This window comes from Morone saxatilis, unplaced genomic scaffold, assembly GCF_004916995.1.
Source record: "Morone saxatilis isolate NCDOM2014 unplaced genomic scaffold, NCSU_SB_2.0 Contig1, whole genome shotgun sequence".
NCBI lineage: Eukaryota > Metazoa > Chordata > Actinopteri > Moronidae > Morone > Morone saxatilis.
In genome coordinates, this window is record NW_023339651.1 from 3,542,491 (window position 1) to 3,564,552 (window position 22,062).

At 40.1% G+C, this 22,062-nt stretch overlaps 1 protein-coding gene across 1 annotated transcript in view; it reads left to right on the forward strand.

The window, feature by feature from the left end:
* Positions 1–22,062, forward strand: part of LOC118325971 (thyroid hormone receptor alpha-B) — a 119,789-nt gene that overhangs the window by 69,012 nt on the left and 28,715 nt on the right. The window lies entirely within an intron of this gene.

The following is a 22,062-nucleotide window of genomic DNA, read 5'->3' on the forward strand; positions in this document are numbered from 1 at the left end:
GCGATTCCATTTTAACAACAGCAGGTGACGAATGACACCAGCTCATGTGTTCACTGCTGTTGATTCTTGCTTTACCTGATCCGCGCAGGTACGTCTGTCTCTGTGTCTCTGTGCAGATCATGTGCAACAGTCTAACGACTGTACAGGACGTGCTCCGTCAGGTCGGGAAGAATTAATTTCCCGGTACCTACAGTACTTAGGGTACACTGGACCTTGGATGAACAAGTCTTACTTGGGTTAAGCTTTACATCCCTTGATTAATATCCCTGTCATGAGAAGGTTATTTCTAATAGATGGGAGGTAAATTATAGCAATGTTAATGTTAATGTTTTTTACTGACATAAAATACACCCATGCAATTTGTGGGAGTTTGAGTTGGCACAGACATCATAACCCAAATTTAACAAATTAAACAATCTTCATCTCTAAATGTTGACTTGGCCCTGCTTTAAAACAACTCTTGTGATGCAACTGTCCCACGATTCAGTTCTTAGTCGTGAGAATGTATGTGCTGCTCTGCATGCAGGTCTCTGAAATCAAAACCACTTCAGCTCGAGTAAAAAGGTGTCACGCTTTATCAGATGTCTCTCAGCATCAGTTGGAATCACACCTCATGCTTCTCCAGACGTCTTCAGACTGCTAAAAGATAAAACAAGCGCCCTGTGTGGTTTGTTACCTTGCTGTGGTTTAGATTTTGACTGAGGTGTTGCTGTTGTCGTTAGTTCTTGTGGAGGATTTAAATCCCAATGCTGATGCTCAACCCATGTGAAGAAACATGCCTGGTGTTGTTGTTCATACTGTAGCACTTACTATCCCTATTTTACCCTCTATCCTCTATAAGACTTCCAGTAAAGAGAGACATGCAATAGATATAGACAAACAATTACAGTATCGACAATTAGGATGACAAAATTAACAAAGAAACCTAGAAAAAGGACAGACTACACAAACACACACAAGGCAAACCTTAAGCACACCTTTCACACAGATAGCATGCCAGTGTAATACTTAAAACCTAACACTGACATGAGATGGTGAGCGTAATACTACTTAGCTGTGTCTTACACACAGGCTCCCACCACCACCTACGTGCAGAGCTAAGTATTCAGCCAGTATAGGGATATAGGGCTGCAACTAATGCTTTCATTGTCAGTTAATTTCTCAATGCATCAGTTAGGTGTTTTGGTTCATAGTGTTCAAAGACCAAGATGACGTCTTTAAATTCTTTGTTTCGTCCACAACCCAAATATATTCAGTTTACTGATATAGAGGAATAAAGAAAGCAGAAAATATTCACATTTAAGAGAATTTGGTATTTGGAATTTAATGTTGACATCTAATCAAATACTCTTTACAGGATCCACCTACATAGGACCTGTAATCTGTGACCTTCTAGCTGTGATATTTCATTCAACAGAAAGTGCCTGGTTAGGCTCTTGTACCCATGTAAAAGCATATCTACATTAACTCGTGCAGCATGTCTGTTGAGTACAGTTTTTGGTGTACAGTTGGCACCCAAATAGAGGTTTGGATTCTCATGACTCTCTCTCTCTCTCACACTACACATTACTGGCACTTTGCTGAGCCAGTTACAGCTTTGAAACCTGTGTTGTTTAGAGATTGTGTCCAGATACAAGATAAAGGTTTGAGAGTTTATAATGATTTACATTAGAGAAACTGATGAGTGAAGGAGTTCAAGAACAGTATTTTGGGGTCTTCACAAGGTCACGAGTTGAGGTAAAACAGAGCGGAAATAATTGATGCTGTGTGATTCAGGCGTTATACAGGACTGTCATTGTGAAGAGGGGAGCTGGGCCTGAAGGCATAGCTCGCAACTCGGTTTACGCTCCAAACTTCCGTATGTTGTCTTGAGGTTTGGGTAGTGACCGAAAGAATAAGATCCTAGATACAAGCGGCTGAAATGAGTGTCTTACACAGGTAGATTGGCCACTTGTCATTGGCACTGAAAGGAGACAGTTAAGGTGGCTTGAGGACCTGATTGGGACTCCTCCTGGAAACCTTGGGCACGATCAACTAGGACAGACCCAGAACACGTTGGAGGGATTATATACCCTATCTGGCCTGCTTAGTTCTTTAGCATGCTAACATTTGCTAACTCAAGTAAATACAGCTGAGGCTGATGGGAATGTCATTTGTTTTGCAAGTACCACACTCTCCTTTATCAGCAAAAACATGAACATTTACAAAGATTCAATCATACCGAATGCATGATTTACGTAATATCCTCTTATGGTTCCAGTTTTCTGAATAGGCAGAGATTCCAGGATCTTATTAGAGTCTGATTTGTTCTATATGGTGCCACTTTGTAACCTGATGTAGGCCTGAAAGGATCTAATTATATGGATTTAATAGAGGGTGCGTTATAGTTTATGGTATAGTCTATATAATCTGATTTGTCCTCCAGCAACATTCTTGTGTATATCTTGTTTCCATTTCTAAGCATCAGCGAGGACTGATAAAGTAACATGAAACAAAAGAGAAATTTAACATTCTCTGTAAAAGAAAAGACAAAAGTGCTTGCACCTGACCTGGATTGACTCACTTTGTCCATGAAGTGAAATCGTGGCTCATGGCAAAGGAAAAGTAAGACGGACTGTGTAAGAAAAGATCACAAATGAAAAGTAGAAGGCCACCAGCAGAAAAAAGCACGTCAGTCAATTATATTATTGATGGTTCTGCACTGACCTGTAGATCTTACAGATATGAGCTCTGCTGGCATGTTAACATTAATCGACAGCCCATTAGTCTAATGATAAGTCACATGAGCTCCAGGCAGCTGCTATAGGCCTGCTGTGATAAGGCTGCTGAAGCGGCCTGTTTGTCTTTGGGTGCAGCTGTTAGAGGAGGGATGTGGCCGCAGCATAATGGGCTCTTTTAGCGTTAACATCTGAAGAGATGCAGGCGCAGCATGGTCCCGAACAACAGTGTCACGGCGGTATATTTTTTATTTTTTTATTTTGGATACACCCTTTTATATATATATATGCTTTGATAACATTTCTAATAGTTGTAGACAAATAGATTTTTTTTGCCTTTTATTGAGAAAAGATAGTCTAATGTAGTGCAAGGTTCTGCATGGTGATCAGACAGTGATCAGAATTTTAATAATAGAAATAAAAGAGCAGCAGAGGAAATTAATCAAAGTCACAGGAAAATAGTTTTTAATTTAGATTTGAACGAGGCTAACGGCTATTTTACAATATCTAGAAGTACTAAATCAAACTGGATTAAAGAATAAAACAGCAAATTAATTTGCCTTTGACTTAATATTTCTAAATATCCTACAGACTGAAAATCTTAATTGGTCATTTCACAACTTTAATTAAATGTGAAAAGTCAAATTGCCCAAGGGGTTTAGGGCATGGACGGTGATTTTCTGTCTCTCTCAACTCAGCTACCTGATAAAAGGTAAAACGCTCAAGAAAATCATTTTTAAAAACTCCTAATTAATTGGTTAGAAAAAACATTTTACGGACAGTTCTGGTGGTAATTTGTAGTTGACTGTAGAAACAAACGGATGGACATTGTGTCATGTTGCATACTTATCTGCCTTCAGCCTCTAGGTTACAGGGGGCCCCTGTAAAGGTAACTTAGTCCCTGAGACTCCACTATACAGGCAGTGTTCAAGCGATTTAATAGAGATACTGTAAGTCTATCCCTTTTTACACATGCTGTACCTACTCATTACACACATCGAGTGTCTTTGTTTGTGTTACAGACTAAATGACCCAGAATGTCTTGCTTTTCCAGATCTGTAAAACAATTCTTCATGTACTGCGATGCAGTGTGAATAGTAAAAGATGTATACATTAACTGCTGTGTGCATAGCAGTACAAGATGTTTATGATTAAGCCTCGAGATGGAACTAATGTTTGTAAAGACGTTTTTTTTTTTTGCCTTATATGTCCTTCTCCTTTCACAATCTGTCTGTAAATCTTTCCTTTGCCAGCTTCGCCTTTCTATCATTTATCTCTGTCACTTAATTAGATGCTGAACCAGCTGTTAGGGCTGCAGCAGCTCAGAAATAGATTCCTAGAGTGATACTGTAAATTATTTTTAGCACGTATTATGTATGTTTTAGGAGACAGGATGTGCACTACAAGTTAAGGTTTGCTGCTGTATCAATATTTTTTAAATATCCTATCATTGGGACATTTTCAAAGCTAAATATGCTGTTGGCTAAATGTTGAATTTGGCCTTGGACGCAATGTATACATGTAGATACAGTAATGCTCTTGTAACAGTTGGTCACATCTTGACATATTTGCAGTTGTTCGGGCCTACAAAAATGACACAAACATTCAGAAATGCCAAAATAGAAAATGCATGCTACCATGTGCATAAGTGTTCTGTGTGCACGCGTCTCTCAGGAAATAATACAGACACATATAGCTCCCCACCACTGTGCTCTGAACCCTGTCTGCCTTAGTCCCACTGCTGTCCTTCCTGCAGCAGCAATAAGCTTTATTTCCAAGATCACTGCAGGAAAATCTCCTATCTAACACAACCCTTTGCTCAGCTTAAGTAGAACAAATCCTACACGCACTGCTGTAGCTTTGTGTCCCATGGCAACATATCATCATCTCCTATTGCATCTTTGTCTATGAAGCTGTGCTAACACCACAGTCGAATCTAGACTATGGATCCCAGTAGCCCTACGTTCCACCGCTGGGCTTAATGGGGCTAGGCAGAGCTTATTCACTATTTATGTCACTTGGGCTTTCCTGTAGCACAGTGAAGAATAATAGCCCTCTTCTGAACTTTATTCCCACAGATATGAGTTAACCGTTTCAATGAAAACACGTTTGATCTCAGGTTTTTTAAGTCTTTGGGTTTGCCCCAGTGTTGGCTGCGACTAATGAGAGCTGTGAGAGTGGCTGCTGGCTGTGCACTAGATACCGGATCTGCCATTACACACTGTGTGGCCTAGAATAAGCAGTTACAGTAGTTAATTGATTGTCTTTGAGTCGCAACAGCTTCTTTGTCTTTGATGTCTCGGTTGGGTCAAATTGATAAATGAAGGAATTATTTCAACAATAGCAGCGTGTATATAATGGCAGAATTCCACTCACCCTTATGCTCTACATTCTGCATTGCTATCTTTGGGTAAAACACGCTTGGGAATCTGCTTTTGGTATGTTTGTAATGCGTGGTATGTTATTAATGCGTGTCAATATTTTTCCTCTTTTCTTCCTCCTCCTCAAGAGTTCATTTTGTGTTAGTTTGTGTAACTGGCATTTTGGCTAAGAAGATTTCAACAGACCATCCTTGTAAACATAAGTGAGATATAGATAAATCCAAAAAGATAGAGAAAATGTAGACAATCATGTCTTGTCACAATATGTATATATATATATATATATATATATATATGAAGGAAACATCTACATATGAACTTGTGACGTTGATGAATGTTTGATTTGCATTTTCTTTAATTCAAACTCCAGCACTGTCCCTTAATACATGAGCCTGGAACCCACACCCATAACCTTTAGGAACCTTTCCTTTGAGGTACAGTAAAAGTAGCTGCAGCTAACATCAAAGCTTGTTCAAAATGTTTTGCAAAGAAAAGGTGGCTACAAACACCCTGTAGGAATGAGTTATCATTAGCACCTGTAAAATCAGACGTGATAGACAGCACTCCTTCTCTATTGTGCATGAGTGTGTACGCCTGCATGCATGTACTGTATATCAAACAGATCATAGTGTGAAGTCAACCATGCATTCTTCGTCTCCTCCAGCCTCCTTTCTTCTCTGTTCCTTATTTTGCCGTCCTCTGTTGACTCTACCCTCTCTTTTGTTTAGAGCAGCCTGTGGGTTAGAGCATGCAGGGGTCAGCGGGCCAAATGAACACAACGCTCAATAGTTGTTTTCTATGAGGGAGAAAGAGAGTGTGTGTGTTGGGTGCGCTTGATTCTTCAGCGGCCGTAAACAGCCTGCAGTGGAGCAGTGAACTTAAGCGCACTGAACTCCTCTGACCTTTCCATGTGCATGCGTCTATACTGTACAGTATGTGTGGGCGTGTTTCTGGTTGCATGTCTGTCTGTGCTTGATGTGTGTGTCGGTGCCAGCTCAATTCTCCGTATGTATGATACGAGCATTTGAAGGTATATTTGTGTATGTTGAGCTATTTTGAACAAAGATTCCGTGAAGTGTGACGGAGCATCGCTGGGTTCCCCAACGGCTGTTCTGTATCTGGTCGAACGGGACCATCCTGCTGTAGTTGATCCTCATTCTTGTCCTCGTCAAGCAGCACTTATGCAGCGCTGGCTTCCCCTCCAGGGTGGTGCTCTGAAAAGAACTAACTAAGCTTGCGTAAGGTTCCATTTGTCCAAGAGGCTTTTCATCCACAATACAGTGCAGGTTAATTAAAGTACAAACCTGAGATTTGCCATCTTTGCAGTTTTGTACCAGTTTTTCTTTTATCTCCAGACAATGTTAATATTTTACATTACTGCACATTTCCTTTTTACATTAATCCACATCTAATTACTTTTTATTAATGCTTTTTTGTTCATCAATTTTGACTTTCAGCTGAAATTTTTCAAACTTTTGTAACATTGTTACATGTAAAAGTAGTCAGAAGTCAGAAGAGTCAGCAAACTAACTACGTAAAGTTTGTTATTCAACATCAACTGAAAGTTTGCTCTCATTAGCTGTCAAAACTTACCAGTCGTACTAGACTACCTATAGTAGTGAGCATATTAAATTAGGCAGAGGTACAATTCATTGCTTATTAATTCAACTTTTATTTTGTAGAAGGAACATTGTGCTATTCCTTCTATCAAAAGTTACAGTCTCTCTTTAATCATTTACAGCAAGCTGTAATTAAAAGCTGTAACAATCTGTTAAACTTTTTGTTTTGCATGTGGAGCACAGTTCATCTCTCTGCTTTGTAAATCACTTTGATTATATTATATGTGATTTTTGCATGCATCTGCCATATTGTGATATATAATTGATATTGGAAAGCAACCGTATCGCCCAGCCTTCAAGAGGAAACAAACAGAGGGGAGTAAGAGAAAGCAAAGGCAAATTATAATTATAAAGAGGCAATGTGGGCTGTTTTTTTTTTCTTGTAATCTCTTTAATCATATTTGTGAATCAACTATTAATTGTTTCCACAACCTAGCTACTGTGTAGCCTTGCATTCTAATCATAGCGATGAATTAGCTAGATACCCATCTTGTTTAACCTTCAAAGTCCATTAAATGTTTTTGGTATTTTCAAACATTGCCTCAAAAGAAACAATAATGAGCAGGGGAGAAGGCCTTGGTGGATGTTAAAAGCTGGATTGGCACCCACACACAGTTGAGTGTTTGTCTTCTTCAACCTCAAGGACGGGTAGGAACATATATTGGCCAAAGAACACACATGTACTTCTTTGTTAAAGCCCCCTTCCAGTCAAATATGTCTTTTGCTTATTGTTGCTTCATTTGGATGTTTGACTTACAGAATGATGTATGCGCAGAGTTTGACACCTGAATGCTGTTTTCACTTTCATCTGCTAAAGTTGGAAAGCTTCTCTGTGCTCACCTTTAATCTAAACACGTGTACATAGGAGCAGTGTAACGGGAACTTTAGTCCACATACACTGAGAACAGACTTTACAGTGAGGTAGGAGACATCTTGTGTCCAATAGTTGGCATGGACATATTTGCATTTTCATGCAATCTCGGCTTTCTAACTAGTATTTTCATATCTTAAAACCTGTTTGAAGGGGATCTTGAACAAAAGCAGTATGGTGTACTTTGTGCCCTACATATCCAACACTACATAATCTAAATCTACCTACAGTACCATCTACAGTACAGACATTCACAGGAATTCTACATATTCTAATCTGGATCCCAAGGCATTACACAAACACACATACTGCACCAACCACAGATACCCTGCCTTATAGCCCCAACACTTACTTTATAGAGCTCACCCGATCATTACGCAGATTCCAAACCTCCAAGGCATAAACACAGAACGGAGGTGACAGTGATGTGCTTCTGACAGCCTGCCTGCCCTTTGCTCCTTCTCCCTCCGTCTAAGGATGCAGTGCGGCTCAGTTTCTCCAACCTTTGCCGTGTGTAGTTTATTTCATCTTGACTTTGAAGTCGTGTGGCTGCTCACACAATTAGGAAAATAATATGTGCAAAGAGGGATGCACTGATACTGTACATGCACTTACATTTGAGTACATTTCCAAGAATTACTGTTTTTATAATGATTCTTTCATCAGATGTTCCTCACTTTTATAAATATATTTTTGGGGGCTTTTGTTGCCGTTAATCGATAGTGCCAGCTGAAGAGTGACAGGAAATGTCTTCTCTTCTGCCTATCTGCTCAACCTAATATAATAATAAGTTACTGGTTTTGCTAAGATCCGTGCTGTCCTATGTGCAAGACTGAATGTGAGTTAAAAGAGTTTTTATGGAAGTGAGTCCTGGATTCTCTGTGTTTCAACATTTACCCCAAATGAAACACTTATTAGGGCGTTCAGTTTCTGAATTATGCTGTACAAGTAGTTAGTTTAAGGGAAATAACCACTGTGATGACAAGTAATTAATCATCACCATGCACCACCACATGCAGTAGAATCACACACGTAGACTCTTGAGGCGTTTTTAAGGCAGGTGAAACTGTGAACACACATTCTAAAAGAGTGCGCTGTGCTCCCTTAACTGTTTTGCCCTTCACCAATAACTACTGACAAAGTCTTTCAAAGACTCAGACATGTTTAGGCAGCAGAAAATTCATCCTGACATCCAACCTCAAACACATTTCTGTCTTCTTTCGCTGTTTCTTTTTTTAATCACATACACAACCTGGACGTGGATGTTTTTTATAGACCACCACATGGACACATTTTCCCTCAACTTCTTCAGGAAAATACACACTGGCGGCAAACTCTGGATGAACTCACACAACAAAAAAACATCCCCCTCAATGCACATACAGTGCTGTGTCTGTTGCCTTAGGACTGATTTTGTATGTACTCTATCTTTGTGTGTGTGTGTGTGTGTTTGTGTGTGTGTGTGTGAGGAATATCCATGAAAAGAAAACAAGGAGAAAGCATAGAAAAGATGAGATGATCGAGTAACTGTTTCATTTTGTTCCTCAGGGATGGTTGCAGTGAAAAAGCTCTGACGGGCTTGGCTCGCGCTGCGTTCTTCCACTGCTTCTTTTTTGTCCCCTCCTTTTCTCTTTCCTCACCCTCTGCTTTTGTTCTGTTTCTTATCACTGTCTTGCATTTATGAGTCGGAAAACTGTAAACTGCCTGTCCCCGTGATCTATTCTGACATTGTTCAGATAACAAGTGAATCCCTGAACAGTGAGGAGTGTGTTTGCACTTTTGAACACGCGGCATGTGCGCAGCATATGTACAGTGTCTGATTGGATGTGTGTGTGTGTGTGTGTGTGAAATGTATTTGTAAACGCTAGTTGGTGTTACTGTTCACATGTGGGCAGCTCTACCATGTGTGTGTCTGTTGTGTGGGGCTTGATGCTAATCAGATCCAGGACCACACAGGGGGAATCGGGCCCATGGCCCTCAGTACCCCAACCAGACTCTCTGCCAAGAAAATCACCTTCCAGCCTGTTGGCTCCGCATTTCGGACCCTCCTACTTTACCACCTTCTCCTATTTCATAGATTCTGCTGTATTCAGTCAGGGAAAGATTGAGATTATAGTGTGAGGAAGGTGTAGTTATGGCTCAGGGGCGCACAGGGGCCTCACCAAGCCTCGTAGGCTTCATTACACCCCTGGGTGGAAGGGCTTGGTGGTGGGGGGCATGTACGAAATGACCATGTTGTTCCTTTGTGAGCGTGTATGTGTGTGTCTGTGGTCTCTTTACAGTATGTGTTTTATTGCTCATTACAGAGGTGACAGGGATGTGGAGATGAATGGAAAGGCTTGAGGGGGGGAGAGAGGTGACATGGAATATAGAGTGTGTGCGTGTGTGCAGGTTTGAGCACATATGCGTCTAAAAAAAAAAAACGTCTGTACATTCAAGTACAGTATGGTTCTTGTACTGTTAAAGGATCTGTTCACAGGGTCTGGTTCCCATCAGACTGAATTCATTCATGATTCTCAAAAATGTATTAATTTCATATTTTCTCTCCTTACTAAATGCACCATGGAAGACGGACAGAATTGAAAAGATAGACATTTGTGCTTTGAGCACAAAATGCAGTCATGGCTATCTGCTTACTATAATGCTGTGGGGGTGGACAAAAAAACTGGGGCCTGATTCTGATTTTATTATTTCAATTTTGTTTGAATAATTCAGGACATGTGGACTACTAATACTAATACGTTTAGGGCTTTTGCTGTCAGGCTCTTCCTGCTGTGGTTTTGCAAAAATACAGGGGAAAAAAATATGTGAGAAGATGCTGAATATTTGTTTTAAAAGGAAAGATAATAATTTAAAACATAATGGTGGCCGTCTTCTGCAATAATGTGAAAAAATCTTTTGTGGATTTTATTGCCTTTAATTGATAGTGACAACTGAAGGGTGACAGGAAAGGGGGGATGACACACAGCAAAGGTCCAAAGGTCAGATTCAAACCCTGGGCTGCAGCAGCAAAGACTAAGCCTTGGTACATGGGACCAGCTCTACCAGGTGAGCTATCCGTGCACCCTGAAAAAATGGTGTTTAAATATCTAATAGAAACACCATAATTCTTCTACTTGAGCCTTGGGTCAAACCAGGCACTGGTGGATCATGATCAGTAAACAGTAAGACTCTAATGTGTACTCCCTTGCCTATACATCCGTACATCTGTCAGAAGCGTCTGACACGCACATGACCCGAATAACATGACACAGCTCCGTCCTCTGTGGGCGAGATCTTAAATATGGTCTGAATGGCCTCAGTGTTGTCACTTGGTGTCATCTTATACATGACGACGGGAGGCCAGTTAGCACCATGCATATGTGTGGCAGGCACTGCTTGGACACGTATAGCATCTCGCAGAGCCTGGACCTGCTGTATCCAGGCCAGACAGCTGACCATGTTGCCCCCATACTGAGCACAAGCTAAACAGCATCAAATAGAAAGTTCAACTTAAAGTTCAAAGAATTACTAGCTTGTTTTTTCTCTTGCCAGTGGCTATATTTGTACAGAATCAGTACAGGCTTTCTGGCGTAATAATCAGGCTACTAAAAAACCACGTAGGACCCACCTGTATCCTGCACGTCCAGCTACTGCCAGTGCTGAAGTTGCACCCCTCTGCCACAATTTCGTAGATTTTTCCTGGCCAAGTCTACAATCAACAACTAATACAGACCTTGAGACAGAAGCAGACAGACCTGCTTCAGTGCAGAAACCAGACGAGCTGTGGGCTGCATCTTTCTCTCCCCATGGAGCTCAGACTGGCTCCCCCTCAAACATAAACCCGTCTCAATTTGTTGAGGCTTTGCTATTTTGCCTGATACATTTGCACATATTTATTTATATAATTTTATTTGTGCCCTTGTTTATATGCCTGGTTTATTTTTATTTGAGCTAAGGCTGGTGCCTGGATCTCTGCCCTGTTTGTAAACTCCAAGAAACTGACACACACACACACACACACACACACAGAGACAATACTCTCTGCCAGGCTTGTATAATGCAACACTATATGCACGTGCACACACATGAAAACAATTGCTGTGGTTTCACAACCGCTTTGGGAGATGGGAATCCGTGAATCTGCTCCTGAATGTTCTTTTATGTAAAACAAACAGTGTTCAACACATTTAAGAATCAATGCTCTTGTGTACTAATACATAACAACAGCTAGTAACATGATGTATTTATTCTGTTGAATATGAAGCGTTAAATAAATAAAGCATAAGAGAAAAGGAAATATGTGAGGAAAATATGAAATATGAAAAAGTCAGATGAAATATGTTAAAATACAACGCTAATATTTATGCACATATATTACTTTTTTCAAACAGATACAGAAACAGTGGGGTTATTTTGCTGAATCTTCTCAAAGTCCTGAATTTTCTCTTTATTACAAATGCTAATTTGTTCATTGAGAGACATCTTGATAGCCATTTCAACCACTAGAGCTGTTTTCTAGGTTTTTTCTAAAACATAGCCTGTGTATGTTAAACCCCCCAACATGTATCTTTGTCATTCATTCTGTAGGAAACATGTCCGTTTTTGATATTTATGATCGACCTGTCCCTGCTGTGACCTTTTGGGGGGTTTCCCTGTTGCTCCATCTCTAATCCTGGAAAAGGAGACCTCTCCCTGGCCTGTTGGCATGGCAACAGCACCTGTATGGGTGCAGCAGAGGGATGAAGTGATGGATGAAGTGAGGAAGGGGCAGAGCAGAGCAATTGCCCATATTTCTGGCACAGTTAGACAAAGTTACCCATGCTATCACAGCCTGTGTGTGTGTGTGTGTGCTTGCATATACGCAAGCACATACACACACACACGCACACACGCACAGTGGTTGCTGCAGGTTAGGCTCAGGGCCCAGACACACCACACACAAACACACAACTTTCCTCTTGCCTGCTCTGTTAGCATTGCCAGCTCAATCCGCCCATTGTTGGATACGCACGCAATTATACACTGACACACACCCACATATATACACACACACACACACACACACACACACACACACAATGAAAATGGAATTCCCTACTCTGCTAGCCCATCTAATTATACCACCTGTACATGCTGACACACACTCACACCTTTCCTTCTTTCTTATAGTGAAATTTGGCATGACTGCTGCCTCCAAACATTTGTACCCACACAGGATATAATCACCAAAGCAACATCACTTCCATATGTGTGCTTGTGCATACTTTGCAGGTTAGGAAACTCTCTGACCTTTAAACCAGTTCAATCTTCAGCTTAAATCAACACTTTCTCACATGGATCCTGCACGTATTATTATAGGTGTAGGTTCTTTTCATTTTTTTTTTATTGTTGAAGAGGTTGATGTAATGTAATGACAGCTTGTGTCATTGGGGGCTGTCTTCATATTGAAACTGTACAAACTTCTCCTTGTTAAAGACCCTATAACTTTTTATTTTCCAAAGCAATATAATAATAATAAAATTTCTCTTCACATGTTGTCTTGTTACAATTAGACACTTTCATTAGCTGTGAGGAAATGAACGTGAATGAAGTGTGGAAGTAGACATCTCTGGGAAAACAATCGGGAAAGCACACATGCATACAGCCTCCAACAGTTTCACAAAGAGTGCAGTTTTTCTTAAGGTGGGCTGACGGGGAAATGCAAGGCAGGGGAAACAGCTGAATGTGTGTTTGGGTTGGTGTTTGGAGATTCAGTGGAAAGAGTGCAGGGTTAGCAGAGGTTGAAAAATACACATTGACCTGAACAAAGCGCAGAAATCTGAAGGTAGTTGGATCTGTCAAGAAAAAATCCCCAACTTCAGCCTTTGGAGGTCTCGGGCTCTGCAGCATTCACAGACCCACCTTAAGAAAAAAAAAAAAAAAGAAGTGGAGGAAAAGAGAAGAAGTGAAAAAAAGAGAAGTGAGCTGGATATGTTTTCCCAAATGCAGTCACATTCTTGGCAACACCTTAGCTTGTCCTTGCCAAAGGAGGGTGGGAAGAGGAGGGATGAGAGAGGTAGAGAGAGAAAGAGCAGACTGTTTTTCTTTTTTCCCCCTCTTTTTGCCCACTGTCTAGTAGATTAAAAGTTAATATGTTAACATTATCTATAGATGTACGTTAATCTTTGGCCTTGGCTCACATCGCTTATAAGCAGACACATGTCGGTTTATCTTTCTCTATGTACGTAGGTCTTGTAAAAGTATACATTGCCTCATTTAGCCCCTGCTGACAAAATGTACCATTTTATGTTTAGTCTCAACAATTACACAGACCAGTCACAGGATACCCATGGGTATTATTATTCCCACTGCCTTCAGCCCAGTTTTTCTGTACTTATATAAGCCTTTAAAAATAAATCCAGAATACTTTTTGTTTTATATTACCATTAATGCACAGAGAATATGCTGCTACTGACTTATGCTGCTACTGACTTCAGTAGGTTTGTTTTTAAAATCCATTAGTAGCAGTTGTAAAAGACTGTAGAACATCACCATCTGATCAATCTGTAGTATATTGTACTGACCTCAGATGCATTTTGCATTTTAATACAAAAAAATGTTTATTCATGATGACTGCATGTCATAGTGTTAACTGTGCTACTGGCTGGTAAAACGGTAAAGTGACATCCAGTACAAAAACAATTTACTGACAGCAATTTTGATTACTGCTTAATGGTTTCAGTATTTATTAGGTAAAAATACCTAAAATATGTTGGTTGCAGCTACTGAAATGTGAAATTATTCTGCTCTTCTTTAATATATTTGGCTTTTGGAGAGTTGGTTGAACAAAATATGTCACCTTGGGCTCTGGGATTTATGATGGACATTTTCTATCAGTTTGACATTTTAAAGTTTTAATTGACAAATAATATGATTAGTTTCAACCTTTGTATTGTCTATATGCAGCCTTAAAGGGTGAACAAAGGAAGATGAAATCGAGACAAAACAGAAAAAAGACACAAATGGGGCTCACAAAACATCTGTTGTATTTATGTCAGCCTCTCATGATGTTACTTGTTAACATTTACATGTTGTCTGTTGTAATGGGACAATAAAACGTTAAGACTGAGCAATGTTGTAATGCCAGGAGGGAGAATGAGGCTGGCAGCATCGTTAGTGAGTTAGTTGTGCCCTGCAAGTATGCAGATGTCATGTGTAAATTTATGTCTTCGACTGCTCATCGGTCCCAGTGCCAGGCGCCAGCCAGCTCTGCCCAGCTGTGCCACTGGCCTTCCCCTTAATCAGCTAATAGTGATGAGCAAGGCAGCTAACTCTTAACTCTGTGGTTCTGCTCATTGGCTGGTGTCAGAAAGCTGTGGTGTTACTGGGTAACTACTGGGTGGGAATGTCATTCAGTCTCTTCTGAATAAATAAAGGTTTAAAAAGAGTTCCAGGCTACCTGTTTGTATGTCAACCAGCTGATCTTTACATATCCAACTAGTTTTCTTCAGAATCTTCTGTACTTGCTTTCCTGTTTTAACTTCTTCGTCTCTGGCTGCCTCTGGGGCATGACAGACACGTGACATGTCCCCAAACCATCCTACATAGGAGCAAGAGTCATAAAACATGATTTTCGTCATTTTGTGTCTCTGTGTGGTCATTTTGCGTTTCTTTGTATTTTTTGGCATCTTTTCTGAGCTGTTTAATTGATTTTTAACAAGAATTATTAGCAGTCACTTTAAGGCTTGTTCAGTAAGGCTGTAGGCTGTAGTAACAGAGATCTCACAGATCTTTCCCAGGGGTTTTGTTTTACAACCCTTATCGTCGTTATCATTGGTTTTGAAAGTGACACAAAGTCAACCAAAGTGCCAAAGAGCAAGATGAAGCCAGTCGGCGAAGCGGTGACGTAAAAAGATCAAAAACAGGGTTGAAAGAAAGATAAATAATATGAGGAAGAAAATTGGTGAAAGGAACAGATAAGGCAGAGCGATTGTTGGTAAAACTGAAAAAAAAAATAAAAAAAAATAAAATGGCAGTATCGTGCCATGGGGCCGTGTCTGCCCTGTAAGGTCCTTGGCGGGTGCACACATATCTATATGCACACCCAAACACACATGCACTACATGCAAACAGAAAAAGAAACATACTGTTACCAGCAGAATCAGGTAGGACACAGTGTTCCCATTTTGAGCAAGGCAACACTGAGGGATTTAGTGTGTATACTATATAAAGGCTTATAGATACACAGTGCAATGGGGGCTCTTTGAGAAGATGTGTTGCAGTAACAAACACCCTGCTCTTCCCAAGGAGAAGGACACTATTGTTTGGTTGTTCGACATCTAAATTTGGGGATACATGAAACAAACTGAGTGCTGCTGATCACAGCTCGAGAGCTCAGTGTCGAAGTAGGTTAAAGTTCAAACAGTTTGAAACCAGAGATTCATGTCTTGGCATTTTTCTTGAGCAGTTTCCTTTGTCAAGCCTAGCATGCTGCTGAGTCAGGTGTTGCTCTCACCATAATAAATAAATGGATGTATGAAGTTTCTAAGTAGTTTGTATTTCTGTTTTTACTTGACAAGCATGAAACCCCAAATCGCCACTTGTGTATACACATGTAACTTGAACATTAACATTTTTGTGTATGCAGGCGTCTGTGTTTGTGTATACTTACAAGGTCACATTTCGAAAAACGTCCATCCAGATAGCATTAGGTCACTTTGCTTTGACCTATTAGCACCTATTAATATTCCCCTGACAGTAATTAGCTTGGCGAGGGGGCGAGCAGAGACATAGCATGAAACATGATCTCTTTGCCTTTGACTGCTTGCGACCCTGGGGTACTAACACCCACGTCCCTCCTCTCCACCTCAGTTTCTTCCATGATCAGACTGCATACGCCCCATCAACAACTTGGCCCGGCCCTGTTCCATTACTTAACCTAACTTAACCTAAACTAATTGCTCAGGCCACCCTTGGGATCGGGAGCACCGACCCCACGTCTGCTGTCATGGTGTGAATTTTAACAAGGGTTCTCCTCTGGAGCTTAAGGGCTGAACTTTGCCCACTGGAGCCGAGCATGTATGCACCTTCATCTTCTACTGCACCAGTGCCGAGGTTACATTATACCTGCATTCATGGGGAAAGACATACTGACATCTAAAGGTCTGGTTTTGAGCTGTTATGTGGTTTATTTAGGTTCATTCTTGCTGTATTAAAATGGAATAACAAGCTTGAAAGTCTGTTTCAGTGTAGTAAAAAAGTGAACACATCTAAGCTGACATGTGATCTGCTGCATGCCAGAACATGCCGGCAGCTGCAAGAAGCATGTAGTACCTTTTGGACTAGGCTGCCCCCCTTAAAGTTGATGATTCAAATGATTAGTCAAAGAGCCCTGAATCAAAATACAGATTCTTGTAAAAGTGTAAGACTGTATTTTTTTTCCAAATTGGTGTGTCATTGTGACATTTAAATGGACAGATATTTTAAAGGGGACATTCAGAGGGGGAAAAGGAGATAAAGTCAAAATGCCTAATGCCTGTCTCCAAAGTGTTTAAGTCAACTACACACCTGTTGACAGGTTTGGCGACTGTGTCACTCTTCGTCTCATATCATTTCCATCTCTTGATGAACTGGTTTTATAGCTGAGAAACTGCAGATAAGGACAGGTGCTTTGTCACACAAACACAACAGAATTGTCAGGGTGAGCTAATAGTTCAGTTATTAAGGAAATTGCTCTAACCGTCGCATTCATGTCATACACAATGGAGCGTAGAGACGGAAAAGGTGTCCATGTTCCGTGCCATTGATGGTTGTATAGTATGTGTATGTGTTGATCGTGTGATGGTTAAAAATACTCTGAATTGACAATATAACACTATGCTCATAAATTTGGGTTTAATTACTGTACTTAGCTGACAAAATTTGGGATGTTGACGTGAATTTAGAAGTTGGTAACAGACATTAATCCAATATGACACATTCACACATCGAAGCTGCCCAGTACAAGAGTCTTATCCTCTTGCTGCTGAGCAGCTCCACTGTAGCAGGTATGGTCTAAGGGCCTTGCTCAAGGGCACCTCAGTGGTGGTAATGAGGAAGGATTTGTGTTGCTGCTCTGGGGATTAAATGGCAACCTTGCAGTCAGCTAATGCAGTACCTCAAAATGTACTTGATGCCTTTTTTATGTGTATTTGTTGGATGTATGTGTACGACATGTGTGTATGAGGGTAGAGACTTAAGGTGTCTGCACTTACCTAGTCCTTGATTCTTGAACTGTTGGAAGGGGAAGGCACTACTGCAGGAGGGTTTTCAAACACCTCCTTCCAAACCTTAAATCAATTATGCAGCACGCATTCAAGTGTCTACAAATTTTCCGCTCTCATGAGTTCCTAAATACTGAGCTCAGTTCCTAAATATTGTTTCAGTGCCCCTTTTCTTTGATAATACTTTCAATTGATTTTTTTTCTCTCAAAACACAAATCCTTGAACTTAATGATTTCTTCCCGCTGTAAAACTACATTTCACACTTGCCTGCTTTATACTTAAGAATTCATCCACCTTTTTTTTCTCCTAACTTTCTGAAGAACACAGGGACATCGATCTCTTTGGCCTGGAACAAAGGAGAAAGAGAGCAAGTCATGTTTAATTAATTCAAAGCTTCTCCAGGCATCAACATGCATTCACTAGTTATTCTTTTGATGCATTTTAAAGGCTGTATTTCAGAGCATGCAATTAAAGGTGAACCCTGCTTCAGGGAAAATGACAGTTTTTGTCAGCTCAATTAAAATTTGGAAGCTGTCTTGGAAGGGAAGAGAATCAAGGTGCATGTGGCTGAGCCATGTGAGTTACAGTGTGTGTGTGTGTGTGTATGTGTGTGCATGTGTGTGCTCACTACAAACAAGATATTACTGTAAAGAATCTGAAGACTTCTGAACTCATGTTGGAATGATAACAGAAACTGTCATACTTTTCAGGTCAACATTTGATGTCACTAATTTGATCTACGCTCAGTGCATCTTTTTGAATGTGACACTTTTCAGAATCTGTGCTATTAATCTAACTATACAGGTCTATACCCCTATATGTGTGTTTGTTAAAGATTATATAAACTAAAAGCAAATCCTACAAGTTCTAAGGTGCTTTACTTAAGTATGAGCTTTTAGTCTCTGTTTTTATGCACATACATACTACACACTATACGGTGTGAGAGTGATTAGCTATGGTGACTGGTGCTGCTGTATTGAGTGTACAGATGGACACAATGAGGAAATTAAAAACTTTATATGACACCTTTCAAGCATAAGGCACACTAGTGTCTCATACCCAAAAGATGGATTTAGGGGGCTTAATGGTGGTCGAGTGGTTTAAGGCCCGTACTGTATATCTGCACGCCAGGATGTCCTTGTATAGACCCTTTTTCACTTACAGACATTTTGACTTGTCAAAGCATGAAAAGCTCAGGTGTAAATATTAACATTAACAATAGCTCCATTCCATTAGGAGTCCCAGTAAGCCATGTCAGTGATTGAGCATGCACAAGCTCTGGAACTGCCTCACCTAAATGGAATGCAGCCATCATTAATGTTGTTCATTTCACCTGTGTTTTTCCTGCTTTGACAAGTCAAAATGCCTGCTGTGAAATGGGTCTATTGAATCCAGCAGGGGGGCCTTTGTTGCATGTCATCCCTCTCTATCCCACATTTAGGAAACTTATTTTGGGTGGAGTGTATTAGCTGTCAGAGGAAGGTTACCCAAGAACATGTTCTCACCTATTTAAAATTAAGGAATCACATGTTATTACTTACTAAACTTATTTGGTTCCTGACACACTCACAGCATCAGTTGGATATTCCCATTTTACTGCCCATGTAGTAAAATGTGCACAGACCATAGATGGTTGTATAAGAAATCTGCAAGTGTAAAATCCCAGACATTTTATCTATATATGTACATTTGTGCTCAAATCCAGCTGAACGCCCTAAATCAGCTTTTTGACACGCCCTGTTCTCTTCCTGTTATTCATCTTCTAGCTCTGATAAGTGAGTTTATTTTGTCTTCATTCCAACAGAGACCTAAATCACCTCTTTCTTTTACCTTTCATCAACTTTACCTCCATGTCCCCCAGCAGAAAGTACTGTACGTATGATCTCAATCTCACTTCATCTCGCTTTCTTTCTTTCTTTCCTTCTTTGTTTCTCACTTTCCCCCTCTTATCTCTCTCATGCTCACTGTCCCAGACCACTTGACAAACTGTATTTTCGTGCCCCGACCTTGGATAAAGTGGATATTAATGAGCATAACATCCTGGGTAGGAGCAAGGGCGAACGAGTACATACAAGGACAGTGTAATTCAGAGGGCAACTATGGCAGAGAGGGGAGCGGGTTCTAACAGAGATTTGTAAGACTACTTTTGTTCTTTTTCTGGAAGTGTGTTATGAATGTTGACAGTCTGGAAACAAACCGTGAGTGTGCGAGAGCTGCTGATGAGTCAGCAGGTGTTAAAATAACAAGGGAAAGGTTGTTTTTCCCACCAATAGTCGCACGTTTCTTCAAATGAGGTATGACATTTCTTCATTTGTTTGCTGCTACATAGAATTAATTACAGTTGCTAATCAAACAATGGGCCCTTTTCTCATCTGTCCCAGTGAGATAAACAACCAGCTGTTTGTGCTACAAACACAAACAACAGCACTGAGGCTAGCGCCACTTGTAGCAACAGTCGATGTAATATAGAGAAAGCCGTTGATAAAGCACACTTAGTGATGAACCTCAAGCTTTACGTCATTACTGTCCTCTTCACCATCGCACCAAAATTGCCCCTGCTAGGTTCAGAGTGGCAGTCAACTCTGCCCCGGCCTTTTTTCATAACAATGAATCGAGTGTGTGTGTGATTCACTGGAAGCAGCTTGTTTGTGATTGTGATTAGTGTGTAGTGCATGCTAGAGAAACCGTGTTTTGTTAGGAGGAATAAGGTTCTTTATTAACGTTCTTTTCATAATAAATGGGTTTTTGGTTGCAGAGATGGATGTTTATGATATATCTGAGATGGTAATGTTACAACATGCAGCATTGAATGAGAGCCCTACTCATAAAGCAGAAAATGTCAGCCTCATCCGTGGTGTTCTTTTGCTGTGTTTCTTATCTCAACCTCTTCATGAGTCATAAATAAAAATGCCTTTTATAAGCTTATTAAAAGCCTTTTGACATTGTTGACGGTTGCAGCACTTCATAAACCTTACACCTTAAGTCAGCATGTTTTTACACTTGTAGATTCAGTCATACAGAATGTTCCAGCATTTATTCATAAATTCAACAAATTAAAAAGACGTGTTAAGTGCATTGAAGTCACTGATTTATATGCAGTTTATTTTATGAATTAAAAGGACCACTTTGCGTCAAACAGTGTCACGGTCTATTAGTCAATGAAGTATATTTTATTTCAGTGCTGCAACTAAGTTATTTTAATTATCAATTAACCTGTTGATTCTTTTTTAATTAATTGGTTAGTCTATATATATATAATGTCAGAAAACAGCACAAAAATAAATTAATTCTCATTACAACATCCCAGTGACTAATCTTTAATTTTTTTTTTTATCCCACCAACAGTCCTTATTTAAAAAAAAAAAATAAAGATTATGATTTAGAACACAAAAATCTTCAATTTATAATGGTATTAAACATAGAAAACCGAAACCAAATTACAAAAGCAAGAAATTCATAATCAAAACTATACATTTATTTCAAAATCATCATGTCACCAGCACCTGGCAATCTTGTATAATATGAGATGCCACCATAATCACTCTGAAGGTTTTGGGATGTGAATCAGTTGCCTTCTGCTATATTACGATTCCAAAATAACATGTATTTATCTGACAAAACCTGTTTTGAATATGGCCTATAATCTCTCTATTAGCAGTAAAAGCAATAATAATATCAGTCACGTCTAAGGACATTCTCATGCCCTGTATCCCACTGTTCAGGATTAGAAAGGCATTGAGTCAGGGATTAGCGGAGGGAAGAATAAAGGCTTCCTTAGACAACAGAGGAGGGAGGCAGGGGCCAATGGATCAAGACCCTCTGAGTACTTGCATGCACACACAAACACAGTCTTTCATGCAGATTCAGACGCTCATCTTAAAGCTACTTAAGAGGTGACATTCCGTAAACAGTTTTCCAAGAACTATCCAGTTGAAGCAGCAGCAGTTGAAGGTGACAGAATTTCCCCTCTGACCTCCAGGCGACCGTATGCAGTCTTAACTCGGTGTGTGACTCGGAGGAATTTCTCTTTCTCTCTTATACTGCGGCAGTTGTCTGCATCCTTGCATGTCATGTGTTATAATCAGATAAACAGTGTGTATCCAGTGCATTGCAGTAAAGGTTGAAACAAAGCAACAATTTGGGTGTCGGATCGGGTTGGGGTCTCAAATTTGGAGGTGCTATTCAGATTCATTGAGATTGGGTTCTTGGGGTCCCAGTTCCAGGTAGCGCTCTCTGTATCATATCTCTAA